Source organism: Cervus canadensis, chromosome 5 (genome assembly GCF_019320065.1).
Source record: "Cervus canadensis isolate Bull #8, Minnesota chromosome 5, ASM1932006v1, whole genome shotgun sequence".
Taxonomy (NCBI): domain Eukaryota; kingdom Metazoa; phylum Chordata; class Mammalia; order Artiodactyla; family Cervidae; genus Cervus; species Cervus canadensis.
The window spans coordinates 92,952,705-92,976,277 of record NC_057390.1 but is presented as its reverse complement, the minus strand read 5'-3'; the positions used below and the strand labels follow the sequence as shown (position 1 = coordinate 92,976,277).

General features: G+C 53.1%; 2 protein-coding genes and 1 long non-coding RNA gene across 11 annotated transcripts in view; 1 reads left to right on the top strand and 2 right to left on the bottom strand.

Moving 5' to 3' along the window:
- RALGPS1 (Ral GEF with PH domain and SH3 binding motif 1) overlaps positions 1 to 23,573 on the bottom strand; it is a 296,430-nt gene that overhangs the window by 86,882 nt on the left and 185,975 nt on the right. The gene's annotated exons all lie outside the window — the stretch shown is intronic.
- On the bottom strand, positions 10,770 to 15,430 carry LOC122442178. The gene is made up of 3 exons (XR_006269565.1): positions 15,305 to 15,430; positions 14,074 to 14,105; positions 10,770 to 12,246 (listed from the first exon to the last, which is right to left on the bottom strand). It is a non-coding gene; the product is annotated as an uncharacterized LOC122442178 (long non-coding RNA).
- Positions 15,325 to 23,573, top strand: part of ANGPTL2 (angiopoietin like 2) — a 35,891-nt gene continuing 27,642 nt past the window's right edge. Inside the window, exon 1 of the mRNA XM_043469598.1 lies at positions 15,325 to 16,005. The gene's annotated coding sequence lies outside the window, so the exon portion shown is untranslated. The remainder of the gene's footprint in view (positions 16,006 to 23,573) is intronic.

Here is a 23,573-nt window from a genome sequence, read left to right as displayed (position 1 = left end):
TTACAGGCAGTAAAGTCGGGCTATTCAAGATGACTGAGTCACCAAGCAGAGCGTGACTAGCCAAGATTTTCAGAGGCTAGTGGGTGGTGTGTGTGTGTGTTGAGGGAAGTCTGTGTGAAAAGCTTAATGAGAATGGATAAAAATTTCAAAGCATTGGATGTTTCGAGAGATAACTTGGTAGCTTTCGGTCACCCTGATGATCTAAAATGGCTAGGTCCTTGGAGCCTGGAGAGCTGAGGCTTCCCTGTGACAGAGGCAGGTCACCAGAGTCTGAAAGGCCAGGCTCCTGGCACCAGACTGCCCAAGTTCAAGATCAGTCCGCCATGTAACCACTCTGACCCTGGACAAGTCAAGGAACCCCTTAAGCCTCAGTTTCTTGACTTATTTCTCAACTGAAAGTTGAGCAATAATAAAGGAACCAATCTCACGGGGATCAACAAGCCCTCAGTAAATGTTACAAGTCACGTCTGCATGTGCACCTGTGCACTGCCCACGAGGCTGCTTCCCACCAGGTGAAAAGGATTATCGTCTGTGGCCAAGCAGACTTCACACGCAGGCTGCAGATCAAGGCAGGGGCAGGCAGGCACTCTTATGACAAAAGGATTGCTGGTTGCGACGCCCTGCAGGAGTGGTTCGGGACCGAAGGACGTGCAAAGCAAAGAGGGAAGACTCAAAAGAGGCCATCTGGAGAGACGCCAAATGACCAGTGCCCTCCTGAAGTCCCAGTGTGTTAGAAACCCAGGGTAACGGGGCTCCTAGTTACTGAAGGAGGAGAGCCAGCATTTACTGAGTGCCCACAGCGTGGCAGGCGTTGCACTCACACAGATCCACTTACTCCCGCCAGTCATCCTGGGAAGGTGGGGTTACCATCCACGGTTTTTAAATGAGGACACTGAGATGCAGGGGGGACAGGTAACTTTCAGAAGGCACGTGGTTACTAAGAGGTGGACGTAGAATTCAAACCAGGCGTGGCCAACTGCCCTCACACCATCACGACAGTCATGGTCTAGAGGGAGGGAGCTGGGCATACACACTGTCCTCACTTTCTTCCCACCCTCTCATCAACTGCTGGTACCTGCCATTGGCCAAACCCAACCGGAAACGAGAAGGCAAGGGAGCCCATGGAGGCCATCCAGACAGGTCAGCCTCGGGGCACAGGGCAGGGTGCTGAAGGGCGGATCCAGACGGCAACTGGAGACTACCCAGCACAGGTGAAGACTGCCCCTTGCCTTCCAAGGTTTCAGCCTCAGAGCTGGCCCAGGGTGGGTAGGAGGGAGGGCAGTGGGGTGGTCTGCAGGCTTAGCGGGGCCAAAGCAAGCCTTCCATGCCAGCTGCCCCTACCCCCTGCAGGTTTGTGGGGGCCCCTGGGACACCCACCCCAAACCTACTTGCCAGAGAAATCAGGGTAGGTCTGGGAGCCTTAAGCCCAGGAGGAGGCAAAAACAATCCACCCTGATTTTTCAAGGGCCACAGCCACAAGTTCTTGCCTTGATCCCACCCTCAGTAAGAGGGTCCACCTCTTATCCACAGCACCTCACCCTCACTCCCAAGTCCCCCCAGTTATTTCTGCGGTGTCTGGGTTGGGGTCTCCTCACTTCAGCTCCCTGTTGGTATCTGTTTCGCCACCCTCCTAGAGGCTGGTGCCCAACACAACTCAGCTGTCAGAGCTGGCTGCGGTCAGGGCTGCCAGGGACAGCTGCACAGGGTGTGCACTGCCCAAGTGGATAGGGCGGTCATGAGTGTGGATCACTACCTCAATTCCTGGAACTCTATTTCTATGGTTCTTAAGTAGTAAATCTTTTGGGTGCTAAACAGTGCAGCTTGATCTTCGCCGTATCAGAGTCATGTGGGTTTCTGTCAGCTCTTCCTCTAAGACCTAGCCTAGTCCAACCACTGGTCACTGTCTCCTTGACTCTGCCCTGGTGCCAGGCCCCTTGCTTCTCAGTCTCTTAATGGAACCATGCTCTCAGCTCCATTCTTATTCCCTTTGGACCACTCTCCACCCAGTCCCAGGAGGGACAATGAGAAAATACAGAACAGTGCACCTCATTCTCCTGTGTGCGACCCCCCAGAGGCCCCAGGGGGGCCTGCACTCTGATCCAACCCCGAAACCTCCCCTGGCCCACAGGACCTGCCCACCTGCCTCCCTCCCTCTGCCTCCCTCCCCTCTCCTACTCAGCCGCTCTGCTGGGCCACACTGATCTTTCATTTCTCAGAAGGCCAAGTTCACTCCCATCCCATTGCTTTTGCATGTGCTATTCCTTTGCATGGCTGCCTCCTTCCAGTCTTTGGGCCTTGGTTCATATGACCCTCCCTCCTAGAAGCCTTCCCTGAGTACCCTGTTTAAAACAGCCTCCTTCCCACCCCCATCTTTCCTATTCCAGTAACTGGTTTTATCAGTCTGGAAATTATCTCATCTCTTCATTGTCTGCCTCCTCAAAGAGACACGCTCCAAAGGGCCAGGGGCTATGTCTGTCTTGTTCACTGCTGCGTCCCCAGCACCTGGGACTGCAAAGACATGTGGAATAACTGAGAGGACCTCCCCTACAAGGGCGGTGGCCTGGCCCTTTGCTCTGCTCCGTGGCTCGTGCTGAGACCTGTGGCCTCGAATCTCACGGCTCAGCACTGCCTGAGCCCCAGCCTCACCATGACTGAAGTGCAAACAGCCCCTCCTGCCTCTGCTGACAGCCCTCACTGCCCGGAGCTCAGGCTGCTCTCTGGAGGCCAGGCCGGACTCAGGCCTTTCCTGGTGGCACCAGAAGTCCCTCTGCCTGGGTCTGCATCTCTGCTCCATCACTTCACCTGGTGTGCCCTCAGGCGGGCCACCGAACCTGCCCACACCTTGTTTTTGCCTCGGCCCAGAGCTGCTGTGAATACAAACAAGGTAATTCACAGTAACCCTTAGCAAAGTGCCTGGCACTGGGCCAATGCTCACGGAGTGTCGTCGTCTCCATTACGAGTTGCCGTGATGTTGCCCCCACGTGTTCCTCCCAGGACCCAAGAGCAACTGTCCTCATACCTGCTAGAGCAGATGGGAAAACATTATGTTTTCCCATATCCAGAGATACCTCGCCCCCCCCGCCCCCACCACCAGGGCTGGCTCATGGCTTTGGACTCCACTTCTGATAACTTTAGGTTCACTGAGAAAGAGGGAATCATGGATCTACAGAGAAATAGCTAACATCTATATTCACAAAGATGCCCTATTCCCAAGAAACTTGCTGTTCAGGAGGGCAGATCTACAGGTGAACACGACCACGGGGGCGGGAGTGAGGGTAGGGGTGGTGGTCAGCGCTGCCCAAATACTACACAGAACCTCACGTCGAGTCAAGATGGATTTTTACCACCAAATGAACATGTGCCAAACTTCTTTAAAAAAAAAAAAGGCTTGCTGGGTTTTTTGTTTGTTTGTGTTTTTTTAGTGGTTTCAGATTCTGAATTTGTGGAGGAGGGAGTGTGGCCCCTCAGTCAGGGCCAAGTTATCCATCGGGTGCAGCAAGGCACAGGGCTGGGGGTTCATGACACTATCAGGGGACACCCCCAAATGTTCTAGCTTCTTTCAAAATGAGAATAAACAGTGAAGTTTTAGGTCAGAAATTGCTTCAATATACAATGTTAACATATTTGTCCTTACACCAACACAGTCACAGAAGATGCTTTTTAGTATTTCTAGTGGGGTAGGTGCTCACAGAGTGCCCAGGGCGGGGGTTCGGGGAGGAGTTGGGTCCCACCTGGAGCACCACCCGCACAGATCCCGGGAGGACCGCGTGAGACGAGGCCAGTGAACAGACCACACAATGCCCTACGTAGTGAACAATAAAGGATGACAGTAACAGCGATCATAATGTTTTCCCAGTCTCTGCTCCTTCATCTATGAAATGGAGTATCCACTGCCCGCTCCAGCCCCAGGCCTGCCGTGAGTCTCAAGGGAGATAACAAACGCCGAAGTGCCGGGGGACAGGCCCTGCCATGCAGAGGAGAGGAGCTAGGACGGGGGACACCACCATCACCCACTTGGACCGGGAACCCGAGCGAGGGGATGTCCCCCTGCTGCCCGCCTTCACCTGGCAGGACGGCCCTGAGAGGCCCATGGCAGGTCCCGCCTTCCTTGCTGTACCTGCCTGGCAGACGGAGCAGTGAGGTGGGGAGGGCGTGGCTGGGCCGGGGCATCGGGAGCCACATCAGGGGAGGAGGGGGTTACTCAGGACCCCCAGAGCCAGCCTGGGGCAGACCCGGGGCAATTCGTCAATGGTTTAGACACGGCCTTGCCATGTCAGGGCAGCTGTCTTTCTCTCCTTGGTCTCCTCCTCACTCTCCTCCTGCGTGCGCAGTCTCTCAGTCGTATCTCGTTCTTTGCAACCCCATGGACTGTAGCCTGCCAGACTCCTCTGTCCGTGGGATTAACCTGGCAAGAATACTGGAGTGGGTTGCCACTTCCTCTTCCAGGCCCTCTTCCTGACCTAGGGATTGAACTCCTATCTCCTGAGGCTTCTACACTGGCAGGTGAATTCTTTACCACTGTGCCGTCTGGGAAGCCCACCCCCTTCCTCCTAAACAGACTCCAAAATGGGGGGGGGGGGTCCATGCTGCCCTCACCCCTAAGACCCTGAGTCAGGAACCCGGGATGAGCTTTAAAAGGCTAGTGTTCCCCTGCAGTCATTCAATGGACATCAATCATGTGCTTCCATGCACCAGACCTTGAGTGAGATGCTCAGGCCAGAGCCCAGACTGAGGCAGCCCTAGGTCCAGCCCCCGGACCTCTCTGATGACACCAGCCCATCTCCCCACCAGCACCAGCATCTTTGTTTAGTGGCCCCACCTGACTTCATGCCTGGGAAGCTCACTCCATCCTTCTCTTGCCAGAAGCCCTCATTTATCTGCTCTGCTGCCTTGTTGGGTCCCAGGACCGATCAGCCAGGTCAGCAACAGTTCGGCGGCTCCTCGGGATGAGAATTTCAGCAGGTATCTGTCTGTAAGAGGCCTGGGGTCCTCCCCCACGGACTGGAAGGCTGCCTCTAGCCCCTCATTTCCTGATAGGACAAAGGTCCAGTTGACACAGACCACAATGTTCCAGAGGCAACTGTTTTTAAATTTTTTATGTAAGATGGGGATGATTTTAAACAGCTTTGGAAATTTTCTGTGAAGGTTCTGTTATGAAGCTACAAAAGAAAACCAACAAATGCTAAAATTAAATCTCTCCTCTCTCTGCTCCTTGGACTCCCCTCTTGGGGATGAGCCCCCACGTCCAGCAACAGGGTGAGAGAGCAGCGATGAACCAAACGAACATTCCCTAAAATATCGTTATAAAGACAAAATGAAAACCCATCAACTAAAGTCTCAGCAAATTTTCTCTGGGCAAACTGACCTGGAGCCCACAGTTGGTGCTCAGATGGGGCTTAGTAAGGATCTGTTGCCAAGGTAGCGGATGTGGCAGGTGACGTCCTTAGGACTGGCAGGTGACGTCCAGGCCTGAGGAGAGGCGCTGCCCTGACTCTGTCCTCTGGCAGGTGGGCTGGCAAGTCGGGAATGAGATGGGACTTACGCAAGCTGAAAACAGGCTCTTCAAACTGCTTTTGTAACTGAGCACGTGCCCTGTGCTGACATTTGCATAGACTGGCCTGGCAAGCACTTAACAGAGACAGTGACTTCAAAGGGCTTTCTGTATGCCCGGACAGCCTCTGTGACCCTGGGCAGTACAGGAGCATTGCCTTAGAATCTTCCGGTAAATGAAGCCCCCTAACTTCTCAGCAGGAAACACACGGCTCCCCTGCCAAGCACAAGGCAGCGAGTCATAGGACCCGACCCCAACACCACTAGGAGAGGAGGGGACCAGCTGGCTCACTCTCAGCTCAGAGGCAGCTGTCTCATTAAATCAGATGGATGGAGGCTTCTGGCAGTTTCACAGCCTTGCCAATGCTCAGACACTCCCCTAGGTCTTCCCAAGACCAGCTGACTGGGAAATGAGGCGCCCCGCCTTTCAATCCCTCACCCATGGGTCAACCTCACTGCAGCCATGATGACTAAAAACTGCCACCTTTCCTCGAATCTGAGAAGTCGTCAGCCATTAAATGGGTCGTGTTCTAGCAAAAAAGAAACAGTGCTGCCAATTAAACCCTGACATGCTATTAACTTTAAGATGCCCCCTGATTTCAGAGCTCCCAAAAACAAGAAAAAAGCATTAAAAGGTTAGAATCAAAGAAATGCAATTTGTTTCCAGGACAACACCATAGTGTGCCTGCCTGCTGTAGTGCTTCTGACCTAAGTCTTCATCTTGGTCCCATTTCTGCCTAGCAGTGTGGTCTGCTGTGAGGAACCTCACTTTGTCAAGCCTTGCTCTTCTTGTTAGTACAACAAAATAGTAGTACTTCCCTCATAGGGTTTCAGGAGAAGAAAAAAAGATACCTATAAAACACTAAGCTTGACACCCAGCACATCACAGGTACCTACAGTCTGTTCAGTTCAGTCACTCTGTCATGTCTGACTCTTCGCGACCCCATGGACTGCAGCACGCCAGGCTTCCCTATCCATCACCATCTCCCAGAGCTTGCTCAAACTCATGTCCATTGTGTCGGTGATGCTGTCCAACCATCTCGTCTTCTGTCATCCCCTTCTCCTCCTGCCTTCCCCTTCTCCTCCTGCCTTCAATCTTTCCCAGCATCAGGGCCTTTTCTAACGAGTCAGTTCTTCGCATCAGGTGGCCAAAATATTGGAGCTTCAGCTTTGGCATCAGTCCTTCCAATGAATATTCAGCACTGATTTCCTTTAGGATGGACTGGTTGGATCTCCTTGCAGTCCAAGGGACTCTCAAGACTCTTCTCCAACACCACAGTTCAAAAGCATCAATGTTTTGGCACTCGGTTTTCTTTAAGGTCCAACTCTCACATCCATACATGACTACTAGAAAAACCATACCTTTGACTAGACAGACCTTTGTTGGCAAAGTAATATCACTGCTTTTTAATATGCTGTCTAGGTTGGTCATAGCTTTTCTTCCAAGGAGCAAGCGTCTTTTAATTTCATGGCTGCAGTAACCATCTGCAGTGATTTTGGAGCCCAAGAAAATAATCTGTCACTGTTTCCATTGTCTCCCCATCTATTTGTGATGGGACCAGATGTCATGATCTTAGTTTTTTGAAAGTTGAGTTTTAAGCCAACTTTTTCATCCTCCTCTTTCACTTTCATCAAGAGGCTCTTTAGCTCCTCTTTACTTTCTGCCCTAAGGGTGGTATCTTCAGCGTACCTGAGGTTATTGATAGTTCTCTTGGCAATCTTGATTTCAACTTGTGCTTCATCCAGCCTGACAGTTCACATGATGTACTCTGCATATAAGTTAAATAAGCAGGGTGACAATATTCAGCCTTGACATACTCCTTTCCCAATTTGGAACCAGCCCGTTTTTCCATGTCCAGTTCAAACTGCTACTTCTTGACCTGCATACAGCTTTCACAGGAGGCTGGTAAGGTGGTCTGGTATCTTCACCTCTTTAAGAATTTTCCACAGTTTGTTGGGATCCACACTGTCAAAGGCTTTGGCAAAGTCAGTGAAGCAGAAGTAGATGTTTTTCTGGAATTCTCTTGCTTTTTCTATGATCCAATGGATGTTGGCAATTTGATCTCTGGTGCCTTCTGCCTTTTCTAAATCCAGCTTGTAAATCTTGAATTACTCGGTTCATGTACTGTTGAAGTCTAGCTTGGAGAATTTTGAGCATTACTTTGCTAGCAAGTGAGATGAGTGCAACTGTGCAAAGGTTTGAACATTCTTCGGCATTGCCTTTCTTTGGGATTGGAATGAGAACTGACCTTTTCCGATCCTGTGGCTGCTGCTGAGTTTTCCAAATTTGCTGGCATATTGAGTGTAGCACTTTCACAGCATCTTCTTTTAGGACTTGAAATAGCTCAGCTGGAATTCCATCACCTCCACTAGCTTTGTTTGCCATGATGCTTCCTAAGACCCACTTGACTTCGCACTCCAGGATGTCCATCCGGCTCTAGGTGAGTGATCACACCATCATGGTTATCTGGGTCATGAAGATCTTTTTTGTATAGTTCTTTTGTGTATTCTTGCCACCTCTTTTTAATGTCTCATGCTTCTGTTAGGTCCATACCATTTCTGTCCTTTATTGAGCCCATCTTTGCATGAAATGTTCCCTTGGTATCTCTAATTTTCTTGAAGAGATCTCTGGTCTTTCTCTTTCTATTGTTTTCATCTATTTCTTTGCATTGGTCACTTATGAAGGCTTTCTATCTCTCCTTGCTGCTCTTTGGAACTCTGCATTCAAATGGATATATCTTTCCTTTTTCTCCTTTGCTTTTAGCTTCCCTTCTTTTCTCAGCTATTTGTAAGGCCTCCTCAGACAACCATTTTGCCTTTTTGCATTTTTTTTTCTTGGGGATGGTCTTGATCACAGCCTCCTGTTCAATGCTACCAACCTCTGTCCACAGTCCTTCAGGCACTATCAGATCTAATCCCTTTAATCTATTTGTCACTTGCACTGTATAATCATGAGATTTGATTTAGATCATACCTGAATGGTCTTTGTTGGTAAAGGTATCGATAAAGGTCCATCTAGTCAAAGATATGGTTTTTCTAGTAGTCATGTATGGATGTGAGAGTTGGACTATAAAGAAAGCTAAGCACTGAAGAATTGATGCTTTTGAACTATGGTGTTGGAGGAGACTCTTGAGAGTCCCTTGGTTTAAGGAGGGAGATCCAACCAGTCCATCCTAAAGGAAATCAGTCCTGAATATTCATTGGAAGGACTGATGCTGAAGCTGAAACTCCCAATACTTTAGCTACCTGATGCAAAGAACTGACTCATTTGAAAATACCCTGATGCTGGGAATGATTGAAGGCAGGAGGAGAAGAGGACGACAGAGGATGAGATGGCTGGATGGGATCACTGACACGATAAACATGAGTTTGCACAAGCTCCAGGATTTAGTGATGGACTGGCATGCTGCAGTCCATGGGGTTGCAAAGATTCAGATACGACTGAGCAATTGAACTGAACTGAGTGGTCTAGTGGTTTTCCACACTTTCTTCAATTTAAGTCTGAATTTTGCAAAAAGGAGTTCATGATCTGAGCCACAGTCAGTTCCCAGTCTTGTTTTTGCTGACAGCTTAGGGTTTCTCCATCTTTGGCTGCAAAGGATATAATCAGTCTGATTTCAGCATTGGCCATCTGGTGATGTCCATGTACAGAGTTGTCTCTTGTGTTGTTGAAATAGGGTGCTTGCTGTGACCAGTGCGTTCTCTTGGTAAAACTCTGTTAGCCTTTGTTTGCCCTGCTTCATTTTGTACTCCAAGGCCAAATTTGCCTGTTACTCCAGGTATCTCTTGGCTTCCTACTTTTGCATTCCAGCCCCCTACAATGCAAAGCACATCATCTTTGGTGTTCACAGGTGCTCTAACAAGGCATTTGAGGACACACATTTCTTTTATCTTCTAGTGTTCTGGTGGGTACACTGAGTTGAACCAACCTACAAATTACTGGGGCTGATATTTTCCAAAAGACTCTGACCAAGAACAGGGATGGCAGACAACTGAATTAAAGACACCCACCAGCTGGTTAGTGTATGGTAGGACACCAACAAAAGCAGGTGTACAGAAGATTTGGGTGAGAAGGCAAATTTCACTGGGATGTGGAGAGGTCCAGTTCCTGAAAAGCAGGAGTAGATTGTATTGAATTAACCCTTTTGTCAGTAACAATGATGAAAGCTGGACAATATACAAAAGGCAACTGCTTGAAAGCACTTGAGAGCAACCCAAAGAAGCAACCAATAGAAGCTGGAGGGGATACGGTCCTTGAAAGACATGAAGCACATTAGGGTATTTCCCTATTCGTGGTGACACACAGGATGATGAAACAGAATGCAGCAGTGTTACCAGCTCGGAAGAAGAGGAAGACATTGGACCCTGAGGATGGAAACTGAAGGGGAAAACGCTAGAAAGGAGATAGCCACAGAATGAGGAGCTCCAAAATTACCATACAGGTTCCCTTGAATCCTTACTTGAATCCTAAATTGTACACATGGAGGGAGAGAGTTCATAGAACCCAAGAGAAAGCAGTAACTGAGAGGCAGAAAGTTCAGCAGCTGCCTGAAAGATGGAGTCTGGAGTTCAAGCACTGCCAAGTTAAAAGGGCTTAGCCAACACTTACGGCTCCCAATTTAATCCTAGAAAGGCCATGCCTTACTATTAAACCCAGGATTAAGGGTTATACTCTAGGATTACGGGCAAAATCAAAATAAACCTACATGAACAAAACCTAAAAACCTAGCCTGCACAAAAGCAAGGTAATACACCAGTAATTTAACTGCCTGTCAGAACAAAACATATCATTCTGGAGAGAAAGACAGTAAGATGCTGAGTCTTTTCAACGTAGGATCCAAAATGTCCAGCGTATGATTTAAAAATTATAGGCATGTGAAGAAGCAAGAAAATATGACCCATGATCAAGAGAAATAATAAAATTAGACCCACTGATGACCCAGATGTTGGAATTCGTATATAGGGATTTTAAAACGTGTGTGTGTGTGTGTGTGTGTGTGTGTGTGTGCATATGCACCTGTGTATGCTGGGATTCCCAGGTGGTGCTAGTAGTAAAAAAAAAACTCACCTGCCAATGCAGGAGACCTAAGAGATGCAGATTCGGTCCCTGGGTTGGGAAGATCCCCTGGAGGAGAGCACAGCAACTCATTCCAGGATTCCTGCCTGGATAATCCCATAGACACACATGCATGCTGTTGCCTCAGACATGTCCGACTGTTTGCAGCCCTACGGACTGTAGCCCACCAGGCTCCCCCGTCCACGGGATTCTCCAGGCAAGGATACTGCAGTGGGTTGCCATGCCCTCCTCCAGAGGATCTTCCCGACCCGTGGATCGAACTCGTGACTCTTAGGTCTCCGGCCTCTATTACATCTCCTGGCAGGCAGGTTCTTTACCACTATCACCACCTGGGAAGCCCCTTAAAATGTGTACATATTATAAATATGTACAGGATTTTCAGGAAATGAAGGATAGAATGAACGAGTGGATAGAGAATCTCAGAAGAGAAATGGGACCCATAAAAATATACCCAGTGGCAATTCTAAAACCAAAAGAATACAGCACCTGATGGAAAACATAATTTGGATAACATTAAGAGCAGCTTAAACACTATAGAATGATGGATCAGCAAACTTGAAGCCAGGTAATAGAAATGATTCAAACTGAAGCACAGAGATTTTTTTGAAAAAGATAAAATAAATGGGGCTTCAGTGACCTGTGGAACAACTCAAGTGTGTAAGCGGAGTTCCAGAAGGGAAGGGGAGAGAGAACTGTACAGAAGAAATATTTAAAAGAATAATGGCCTCCAACCTCCCCCACACCCCCGCATAACACATTCCCAAATTCAGTGAAAAATACCAACCCATAGATATAAGAAGCTCAGTGAATCCCATATAGAAAAAATACCCAAAAAATCACATCATCATCATATTGCTGAATATCAAAGATAAAGAGAAATCTTAAAAGACGTTAGAGGAGAGAAGACCCCCGTTTCCATGTACACAGGAAGAGAGCTGATGCTCATTAGAAACAATGTAAACGGAAAGGCATTTCAAAAGTGCTTGCTAAAATCTATTTGGGATACATGAAGCCTGAAATCCTGCTGAAACGTAAGACTCTGAGGTTGCAAGATACAGCAAAGCCCCCTCCCAAGCACCCCTGTTTATACAAGCACCCACATCATTCGTGCACTCCCACGCCACCCCACCCCCACATACACAGTTATCTCAGTAGACCACCCCAACATTCCCAATGGTGGGGCGGTGGGGGGGGAAATTGTAACTGTCAGGAATGTGATAAGATAGGAAAAACATGAAATCATTTATACAAATTGTGGGACACAATTAAGATTCCTGGTGTTCTGCCACCACGTAAATGTCACACTTTTCTTTCATTCTGATAAAACGTACAAAAAAGAAAAAGACCCCCTTCTCCTCCAATGCGTCAGTCACATGACACTTGGCACACAGGTGGAAATGCAGGGATGGCGCTCACTGAGAGGTCAGGAGGATTCCGAGATGGGGGAGCCATCACGGCAGCTTGACGAGGACGTTCCGGGGGTAAGAGACGGGAGGGGGAAGCAGCGGCAGCAGCAGTTCCCTGAGTGATGCTGAAGGCTGAGGGCCAGGCATCGTGCCAAGTGCTTCAGATATGTCATCTTAATCCTCACTCCAAAACCCTAGGAGTCAGTATCATCACTGCCGTTTTGAACATGAGGAAACAAAGTCAGACAGAATCAGAAGGTTGCCCAGGTTAGTGACAGAGCTGGGATTTGAGCACAGTTTACCCTCCCCCATCAGCTATTCACTTAATCACACCTCTGCGCTGGGCTGGATGAGAGGAGAGCTCCACACGGCCCACGCGACTCATGCCCCAGAGCTCAGGGGGCTCCCAGACAGCTGAAACGACCAGAACCAACGTTCACTGAGCACCTCCCATGTCCGAGCTAGTGTGTCTCACACTTAACGTGTCACATCTTATCTCATTTTCTCAACAGCCCTTTGAGGTGAATTCTTACATCACCTTCATTTTCCACTTGAGGTAAGTGAGGCTCAGAGCTACTGGTGGGGGAACCAGGATCTGACTCCCCAGCTCGAGCTCCCCAGCACCCCCAGCACCGTGCCTGACAACCGGCGGGGGGAGGGGGGGGCGGGCGTTGCCACCAAGAGGGCAGGAGTTCAGCAAAGAAAGACAGGGCTTGGCCACCCTGGTGCTCCTCTCCCACTGCCTGGGACCCTCGCAACTTGGAACTGGGAAAGCAAATCTGTTTAGCAACCAAGGGACTTGGGCTACACCTATCCCTAAGGCGGGAAAACCTAGGAATTCCCCTGCCCCAGGGGTCCTGTGGCCTCCCAATCACCTCTCTCACCACTCACTCATGGCTCTGGGGCCTCAGCCGCAGGGCCTGTCAGTCCAGTCCGTGCTCAATGACAGCGTGGCCTTAAAAATACCAGCAGGCCACAAGCCTGCCCGGCTCAGAACCTTTCAGTGGCTCCTGGCTGTCCTTGGGAAGAAGTCCCCCTCTGACGAGGCCTCGTCCTCCGCCACGTTCTCCTTCTCTCCTCCAGACTGCTCCCCTCTCAGCCCCTCACATCTGCTCTTGCCTCAGGGTCTGCTCCTGTTGCTACTGCAGTGTAACAAATCACCACCCAAATTCTGCGGCCTAAAACGACCATTTCCTTCCCCCGTGGGTTCTGTGGGTCAGGAACTCAGACGTGGAACACGAGGATGGCTTCTCTCTGCTTCCTGAGGCCTGGGGTCTGGGCAGGAAGACTCTAGCTGGGGAATGACTCAAAGGCTAGGGGCCTCTTTCTCCCATGTCTGGGGGTTGGTGCTACCAGCTGGGACCTACGACATGCGCGCTCTTCGCGTGGCGGCTTCTGGGTGGTTGGACTTCTCCGGGTCCAGCCTGGCCCACGGCTCCAACACAGAGTGTGCCAGCAAATAAGGCAGGCCTTTCTTCACCCAGCCTCAGCGGTCAGGTCAGCCGGCGCCACTCCCACTGCTTCTAGAGGGGAGGGAGCAGAGACCCTGCCTCTCAATGGGAGGAGTGTCAGGGTCTCACTGCAGAGGGGAGATATTGTCGGGGCCATCTTTGAACCTGATGCAGTATTCTCTCCGACCAGCGGGCGGTCCTTCCAGCCTCACCACCTGCTGACTCCCCCCTTCAAGTTTCAGCACCACTTTGTGCTTCATGCCCTGGCTGCTTATTCAGGCCTCCTGCTCGGACACTCCGCGTGCCCACTGCTTCTCGTGTGCCTCAGTCTGTCTGTCTGCCTCCCCTCCTGCCTGGGAGCTCTGTGAGGACAGGAATTTTGCCTTTCTGGTGTTGGCTCAGTGAAAGTATTAGTCGCTCAGTAATGTCCAACTCTTTGCAACCCCATGGACTGTAGCCCACCAGGCTCCTACGTCCACGGAATTCTCCAGGCAAGAATACTGGAGTGGGTAGCCATTCCCTTCTCCAGGGGATCTTCCCGACCCAGGGCTCGAACTCAGGTGTCTTGCATTGCAGGCAGATTCTTTACCGTCTGAGCCACCAGGGAAGCCAGAGCAGATTCTGAAAAAAAAAGTACTTCCTGGAGAAGAGAGTCAGAGAGAGAGAGAGGGGAGGGGGAGAAGGGAGGAAGAGAAGGGAACACGCCTGCACACAGGCTGTCATGGGTGCCGCTCAGGAGAACTCAGGCGCATCCCAGCCTGCCTTGGCCCCACTGCGTGGTTCCACCAGGACCCTCCAGGCCCTTCGGAACATCCAGCGGGAGTGGCACCTTCACCCCCGTGGTCCCTGTGCGGAGGGCTTCTGTGCCATCCAGCTGTCTGGCTAATGACGTAGCCTGTAAGATGCTGGGGTTTTCTGGCAAAGACTCACTTTCTAAAAAGGGATGGAACTGAGAGATGGAAAAGGGAGAAGGTCTGAGCAGGACGGGAGAAACTGAGGCAAGAAGGAAAGTCTGCTCCCTGCAAAGACCGGAGTGGCGATCCCATGGAGGCGAGGACCTTGGAGGAGCCATTTGCCCCAGACCAGGAACATGACACCCTGTGCCTCGGGGTGTGGAGAACCCCGTTAAAGTTTCTCTCCTAACTGGTACCCAAATATCATCACCACCCTCACCATCATCACTCAATTTTTTAAAAAAGGAAAGAAGAGTTACCACCAATGTTGCACATGGCTGTTGTCCAGGCAGTGGACAAACCAGCCCCCGGTCACCGCTTCACAGGACTCACCTTGGTGCCCCCCAGCAGGCCTGCCCACGCCCACGAGTCTGTAGCATCGCTCACTTCGTGGGGTCCAGGGCTGACTCCTCTCCTGCTCTGACTCTACCAACATTCACGAGCTTGTCTCCACTGCCCTTGGAGGTAGATTACTCATCTCAGCTCACTCACTGATGCACGAGAGGGATGTCCAGAGAGACGAAGTGACTTAATCAAGGCCACTCAGGTGGGAAGGGACTGAGCGTCTCTCTGGCGCCTCCCCACCCCCAGCCTGTCCTGAGCCACTGCCTCTCTCTAACTTCACAGCATGGATCCTGCTGAATTCTGTGAAGACAGCCTGGGGCTCCTCCCCCAGGGTTCAGAGGTGAGGGAAGTCTCCAAGGAGGGCGGCTGATGGGGAAAGGCGGTCTGTGTGGGACTGCCCTGCCTACACCCCCCACACACACACCCGGGGCTCTTCGGGGCAGAGCAGGGGACGGGAAGCGACCCAGGGGAGGACCTGGCTCCCGGCTGCCTGCACAGCTGGGGCGGATCTAAATCCATTACCTGAGTCAGCGGGGACGCTCTCTGCCTCGGCAGAGCGCACCCGGGGCTGCCCGGGCTTTTGGGAGCGGCTGGGCCGGCGAGCAGAGCTGGCCAGGCTGCTCATGCCAAGGAAGGAGGGGGCCCGGCGAGGCCGCCAAAGCAGGCTGGGGCGGGAGGGGCCGGGCCAGCTGGGGCCGGAGCTAGTGTGACATCACCGGGCGGCCCGCCTCTGTCTGGGGCTGAGGGGAGGCCCGGAGCCTTTCTGGGGCCTGGGGGATCCTCTTGCACTGGTGGGTGGAGAGAAGTGCCTGCAGCCAACCAGGGTCAGGCTGTGCTCACAGTTTCCTCCGGCAGCATGTAAAGGCTCCACAAAGGAGTTGGGAGTTCAAGTGAGGCTGCTGCCCACAGCCGAGAATGGACCCCGAGCCCTGAGCGGTGCTGCCTGAGCCCCGGACCTGCAGAGCATGGCACTGGGGCAGCAGCCGGCCCCCGAGAGAGAAGGCAGGGTGTGAGCCGCACGGCAGGACCCCCGGCCAGCCCCAGCCCCCGGCTGGAGCCCCGCCGCGGAGCAAGCAGAGGCCAGTGAGGCACGGCTACTCGGCGGCCGGCAGGGTCTGGTCTGCGACTTGGGGACCCCTCCTGGAGGCCATGGCCAGGCTGCCCCGCTGACGGCCGAGTGAAGCATGTGAGGAGCGGCCCCGGAGCCAGGCAGGAGGGACGAGGTAAGGGGCGGGCTCTGTGGCACCCCGAGGGACAGGGGCTGAGAGGCAGCAACTGGCCCCGGGTCTCTGGGTTCAAGAACCCCGACCCCCTCCGGCTAGGGAGGGGGGTGTTTGCAGCTGGGCCCTCCTGCTTTCACTTGGGAGCCCAACACGGCAGCTGCCGGCACAGGACCTGTGGACACCTGGGCAGCGGGGGGCGTTCAGGGGGTGGGAGGTGGGGGGTGGCGTGAGGTCATGGCTGGGCTTATGAGGGCTTCATCAGTAAGCCTCACTCTCCTTCAGACAAAGAGCCTTTGGGGTGAAGGGAGGCGGCTCCCGCAGGGCTCTGACCGCCGGGTCCGGGATGTGTGCGCGGCTGTGAGCTTGTGTGGAGCGGTGCCCTTGACGGGCCAGTGGGCCCAGGAGTCGCGGACGGCCGGGCTAGCCCAAGGACTCAGGAAGTTGTTTTTCTGCTTCGGGTTCCCGTGCACCCTGGCTAGCGACAGCAAAAGCAAACTCTTGTCCTGAGAGTGCCAGGAACCCTTGTTCAGAAAGGTCCCCGGGGGCTGAACAAACTCCGCTCCCGCCCCTGCCTGGGAGGAGAGGAGCTGAGGGATCCAGAGCCCGGAGGGACAGCCTGCGGCTTCGACTCCACGCTGCCCCGGTCTCCTGGCACGTCCCAGGACACCTAGACCCTCCTCGCAGGGGACGGGACGGGACGGGACGGGGCCCCGGGTCTACAGCGGGCTGTCCGTGGGCTGGCTGGGACCCGGGAGGATGAGGCTTTCCCGGCACCAGGCAGCAGGACAGCACAGGCTCCACATTCCGAGTCCCTTGAAAGCACTCGTTAGATAACATTTCCAAACAGAAATTCTTCGCTGATCCCTCCCTTCTCCTCTGTGATATGTGTGTCACGGGTCAGCAATTGCCTCTGCTGTGGATTAGGAGAGCTCCCAGAGGCCAGTTCGGTTACTTAGAGAAGGATCTCCTTTCACTGGGGCTCTGCGGAAAGTTGAGAATGCCACTTCCGAAGCTGGCCAAATGCTCCCCACATGTATTTTTCTAAATTGAGACAGAGGGAGGTAGGGCTCACAAGCTAGGCTCAGACCCTAGCTCTTCTACCTATGGGCCAAGTGACACTTGCTGACCATTTAGCCTCTCTAAGCCTCAGTTTCCTTATCTGTGAAATGGGATCACAGTATTGCCCTTCTCTCAGGGCACTTACGTGGCACTCACCAACTGGTAGAGTCCCCCACAACTACCCTGTAACACAGGTACTTGTTAGTCATCACCATTTCACAGGTGAGGAGGCTGAGGCACAGGGGTTAAGTGTTGTGTCCAAAGCCACACGGTTAGTGTCAGCACCGTGTCTGAGCCACACGCCGTTACTCACCAGTAGGAGCACAGGGAGCATGACCTGGGAGGCCTTAGCACAGTGCCTGGTGCATGGCAAAGCCTCAGAAAACATTAGTCTCTGAGTATTACGAGCCATAACCATCAGAATCACAGAGGGAAGAGCAGAGACCCGGACTCTGGATACGTCCTGCTGGGGTTGTCAGGAAGTTTCTAAAGGCCCAGCCAAGGCTATGACCACTACCTCCACCCACACTGGGGGGCCTCCCAGGAGCCTGTGGAGGGGGCGCTTCATGTCTGGGGCCACATGTCCAAGTCCTAGAAGCCCACAGGGAGGAGGAGTGCAGATGTACCGACAAAAGGACCTCGGGTGCTTCTGACAACACCCCTACAGGAACAGCATCCTACCCCTCGCAGGGCACTGCTCCCCTGCCCGCTGGCCCCTTGCCTGAACCAGCCGGCGGGGCAAGTGAGCTACCGCCGCACTGCTCCAGGGTCCACAGCAGGAGGACCAATGCCAGGCCTGTTCTGGGGTTGCAGAGGAGAGGCAGCGACCCCTCCCCGAGTCTGCACCGCAATCACCAAATCTACCCACAAGATGGCCAAGTCCGGTGGATTTCATACGGGCCAACAATGGTGCATCTTAGCACAGGATAGTGGCTTCCCTCCTGTGACCGAAAGCGCTCAGTGGTCCCTGAACTCTTGGAAGCATTTGGAAAAGCTGGCATTGAACAGACGCTTCTCCAGCACACGGCCTCTGGGGCTGTGCAAGCTGCAGGTTTCCTGGCTCAAGCCTGGATCCACAGCGGCTCACTCTGCTCTCTGGGCATGCGTGTGTGCTAAGGCACTTCCGTCATATCCGACTCTTTGCGATCCTTTGGACTATGGCCTGCCAGGCTCCTCTGTCCATGGAATTCTCCAGGCAAGAATACCAGAGTGGGTTGTTATGCCCTCCTCCAGGGGATCTTCCCAACCCAGGGATCGAACCCATGTCTCTTACGTCTCCTGCACTGGCAGGCAGGTTCTTTATCACTAGCGCCACTTGGACAGCTTGGGCCAAGCAGAGGCTCTGACTGACCTCACGGGCCTAACACGAGTGAGCTCATTCATTACTCAGTAAAGGCAGGCAAAGATGTGTGAAGCACATGGGGTTTTCGCTACAACCTACGGGGAAGAGCAACTACGCTATCTCTTCCTCCACTCCTCCATCCCACAGTGATTTACTAAGTACCACTGGGCTAAGTAAGGCACACACATCTCATTCCATCCTCGCTACAGCCTCAGGAGGCAGGTTTCAGTTTTAGCATCCCACTTGACTGAGGACAAAACAAAGGCTCAGAGATGGTAAGCAGCCTGAGCACCAAGGTCACACAGTTGGGGATTCTGCGGGACTTGAACCCTGGTCGGTGTGGCTCCGCAGGCCATGCCTTTCCCCGTCTCACTTCACTGGCCTGTTCAAAGCGTCTCACAACCTTTTGGTTTGGCTGGTGTCCTAGAGATGCTGTACCACTCCATCTGAAAGCCATGTGCTCACCCGATTCGGGTGCGCCATCTGTTTGTCCTAGAAGTCTACCTCTGAGACAGTACAGGCCTCACCCCTCTTACAACTGAGCCTCATCACGGCTACATAGCATGCTTGCAGTAGCACAGTTAATGAGAGGTGGGACCAGATTCCAAGCCAGGCTGTCTTAGCTCTGAACCCTGCACATCTGGTGATCTGTGTGGCTGCCCCTCACCCATCCCACCCCTCACGGCAGCACCATGCAACTATATCAGCTCAGGGGGGACTGAGCCTTGGGCCACCAGTCATCCAGGGACTGTTGCCTGAGTCCCTGCTTGGAGACTCCAAGGGCTGCAGAACCCAAGCTCGGGTTTTCACAGCCTGCACTGGCCACACTTGAGCAAGTCTCGAGAAAAGACCCAGGAGCTGCGACTGGCAGCTCCAGCAGAACAAACAGAGCAGCCCCGCCCAAGGCAAGCACATTCAGCCTCTGTCCTCTCTCTGAGTCGCAGCCCACTTCACCCGAACCCATCTCGATTGAGAACAGTCAGGCGGGGGAGGAGGGGTTCTGCTTTCCTGAGCCCACAGCCCAGTGGGAAGAGGCAGAAGGTGAATCTAATTCACAGCAGTGGGAGACTCGTAGGGAGGAGGCGTGTGGTGCTGAGAGAGACCTGTGAGATGAGTGGTACTGTCCCATTTTACAGAAGAGGAAACTGAGGGTCAGAGGGTGCAGAGCCTCTGCCACATTCTCTCCAGCGGCAAGTCAAAAAAGCAAGGATTCAAACCCAGATCTGGGCTCATTCCGCCCCAGCCCACTGCCAGCCTGGACAAACACACTGCGGGAATCTCAAGAATGAATCAATTCATTGAATAGCATTTCTTTTTTTGTGAATTTATATAAAACACCCCAAATAGAGGGGTCATTCAGACCCTGGCAGCAAGCAGTTTGCAGTGGTAGAAGGGTCACAGCAGAACCTCGTTCTGAGGGTAGTTTCTGTGACAAAAACCACATTCCCACACAACTCCAAGCCATATGATTGCCTTAATAACAGCCTTGGGAGGGGGGCTAAAATGCTACAATGTCCTGTTACACGTACACATCAACTGTAAGCACACACTCTGATCACAGACATGTTAACGTGCCGGGTGCGGGGGGAGCCAGGCCTCTCACAATCAAGCTATTGTGTCGGGTCAACACTGGAGAAACCAGCCTTTCTACAGGCCAGCAGCCCCAGAGCCCCCCAACCTTCCCCAGAAAGGCACGCCCAAGACCACCTCAGGAAAGCCCAGAAGGAACTCGGTTCTTGTCTCTGAGAGATGCCTGAGGACCCTCCCGGCTCCAGGGACGACCAAAGTCCTGCCGGAGGTGGTCCCACTCCAGCCTCTGCCAGTGGACAGTGGAATTTCTCAGTCACCGCTCACCTCCAGGGCCCACTCAGGGACAGGCAGGGAAGGGACCTGAATGAATGAAAGAGGGAGGGAAGGAAGGAGGGAGCTGCAGACCCAGACGAACGAGCCTCTCGCCTCCAGGCACCACATCGCACCACCCCAGCTGTGCTCCCAGCCCTGTGAGCCGCCCCGTGGGGGCCCTGACACCCAATGTTAGGGACCTGCTCTCTGTCTCATCTACTCCTGCGGCCCCTCGAGGGCAGGCACCTCCCTCACTCCTGCTCCATCTCCGGTCCCCAGCACGGTGGCTGGCACCAGGGAAATGCTCAGGGAGTCTGTGCAATGAGTGAATGCCTTGAATTCCTACTTAGTAACCCAGGTGCCATCCTGGCTACCACCCTGACCCCACTTTTAAGAAGCCCATAGTCTGGGTAGAGAACCAGATGAGGACAAGCTGGGTCTCGGGTGCTGTGATGGAAGCAGCCAGGGCTGCTCCTGGGAGCTGGAGGAGAGAGGGGGCCCCCTCCCCAAGAATGGCCAGCTTCACAGAGAAGGTCAACTGAGCAAGAAAGGCAGGATATGGGGAAGGTGCCGAGGCAGAAAGAACAGCACGTGCAGGGGCAGGGAGGCAGGATAACACAGGCTCTGTCTTCCAGCAGGACACTGACGGGCCAGCTGTGAGGTTTACAAAGATAGGCCTGGAGCAGTAGGCAGGCCAGCAACGCCCGTGTGGGTAAGGAAGCTGGCTCTGGAGTCAACACATCTGTTCCAAGCCCAGCTCCACTACTTGGGAGCTCTGAGGTCTGGGCAAAGCCCCACCATTACCTCTGTTTCCTCATCTGTGAAACGGGGATAATCACGGCCCCTGCCCTACAGAGTTGCTGGGATCGGGGACGGAGGCACGTGCTCATCGTGTCTGTGCTGGGGATGAGCTCTGCAACAGGGCCGAGGTGGCCATAGGGCCAGCCACTCAGCCTGGCCTGGAAGAGCAGCCCCAGGCAAGGTTTGGATTTCCCAGGAAGCCGCCCCGGGGCACCAGTGTCCACCCGGTCCCTGGCTGCTCCCTGCTGTCGGGGGCTCCCCCCAGATCCAAGGCTGCAGAGCACACGAGGCACGGCCGGAAATGCAGCAGCCAACTCGGGAGCCGGGCTCCGAAATGGCTTCTGCAGGCTCTCCGCCTCTGCTCTGCTGGCTGGGGCTCTTGGCACCCGAGGGATCAGTGTGCAGGCTTTGGGACCTTTCAAGATGGCTCCAAAATAATGTACTACGGAAAAGGAACAGCGGCATCCTTGTCCCCCGGCAAAGGCAACCCGTTCCCCGCCGCCGAACCACATCCTCTCCTAACCCGATGACCTCACAGGATGACCACAACCCACCTCCTCCATGAGCTCAGCCCTGCCCCGGAGCCAGCAACGCAACAGGGGCAGGCGCGTCAGGCAAGTTCGACTGCTGCTCTTCCCAGCAAATCTGCACAGTCCCACACTTCTGCTTCTCTGGCTTGAGCCAGTGTTCCCAGCACCCAGGACAGGGCTGGACCCTGACTGTAGCAACACACGATGGCTGGTTGGCTGGGAAGACTAAATGGATGGAGGGCTGGCTGGCTGGCTGGACAGACGACTCATTCAAAGGTCTTATAAGAGCTGGACTGGCAGGGTCTGGCCATCAGCTCCAGACCCCCTGGGCACCCACACTGCCTTCTGGCGGGGATGATTCACAGGCTCCCGGGCTGGGAGGGGATGGCAGTTGGAGATGTGGTTATTCCCTCCCTGGCCTCCAGGCTGGTGGTGAATCACCAGGACAAGCGATGCACAGTTCCTTCCCCAGGGTTTCTAAGGTGAGGACACTGCTGCGCATTCTAGATGTCCATTTTGGGGTCTCACCACTTGGATGATCAAGCAGCTGTTTCTACCATCCAACAAGACTCACCCTTGTGCTGACCTGAAAGCCATTTCTACCTTGTCAGTCAAAGAATGACTAAGAGGGAATCTGCATCCCGGCCGTTAAACAAACAGACAGGCACTATTATTCACACAGGTTGGGGAGGTGCTCTTGATCGAAGTGAAGGCACAGACCTTGCAGCTGACGTGGACTTCCCAGTCCCGATGTTTCCTTCAAGGGACCTTAGGCAAGTGACCTAACGTTTCTGGACCTGGGTTTCTTCTACTACAAATGCAGATAATAATGTCTGTCTCCTAGGTAAGGGACCAAATAGTTTAATACCCAACAAGGACACTTTTGAGAATAAAATGGGGTGCTATTAATAATTAATAAGACAGTAGGCCTCAAGGGGGGCCAACCAGCATGCCCAGTCCCCTATTCATAAGGTGGTCAATGAGGTAGAGCACGGTTGAGCACATCCAAAGTCTGTAAGAAACAAAAGACAGCTGTTCTTATCTGTCCTATTGGTCATGTGGTCAGCTGGGCCCTGTAGGGCAGTATCTTCTGGAATGTTTCTTTATCTGGATCCCTCTGTCATCCCAGATTACCAGTTGGTTTGGTACTACCTGACTGGCACATCATATATCTCATAACCAGCTCTGGCAGGAAAAACCGTGCGTTAACTTTGAAGTTTTGATTTATTTTTTTTTCTTTTCTGTCCTGATGCTGGTTTAACATCATGATTCATGCTTGGGTCCACCAAGCTCACTCAAGCACAGCTCAAGTTCCCGGCTTCCTGTCAGGGGCCAGCTGGGCACTGGGCCAGGGGGGCAGTTCCAGATGCCCTTGCTGCCTTGGCAGAGGCCCCCTGCCCAGGCCTCCTGCAGGGCCTCTGGCCTGGACTCCTACCTGGCTTCCATCTGCGATCGCAGAGTGATGGGGCAGGGCAGGCTGGGGAGAGAGGGACAGGCTCTGTGAGCCCCCAGGCAGGACCACAGCATGGACTAACGGTGAAACACCATCCTGAGAGCTGATTCAGTTTGGGGTCAGCAGTGCCGGGGGTCCCAAGAGCTCTCCTGTTCTCCTCCTTGCCTCAGAGGGGGCGTGGCCGCCAGGGAACAATCCCCCTTGAGTTTCCCTGTCACTTTTATACATTCAACACAGACTTACGTTGGGATTCTGTTATCGACTGCTACTTGGCTAAGCTGATGACTTAGGACAAAATGACTCATGGACTTTGAATCTTAATAGCTTCCTTGCCTGCAACGGGAACAACTGTCAGCTTTGCCATTAGTCTTAAAAGCATCTTTGTGAGAATTAGAACACACTGCTGTGATTTAAATATACAAAACTACAAAGACTATGAATGTGAGCTGTGCTCCCTAGAGTTGCATAGTACACAACCTGGGTCACCATGCATGGCCACCCTGAAATAAACAGCTTCCCTCCCAGGCCTGTTGGGAGGATG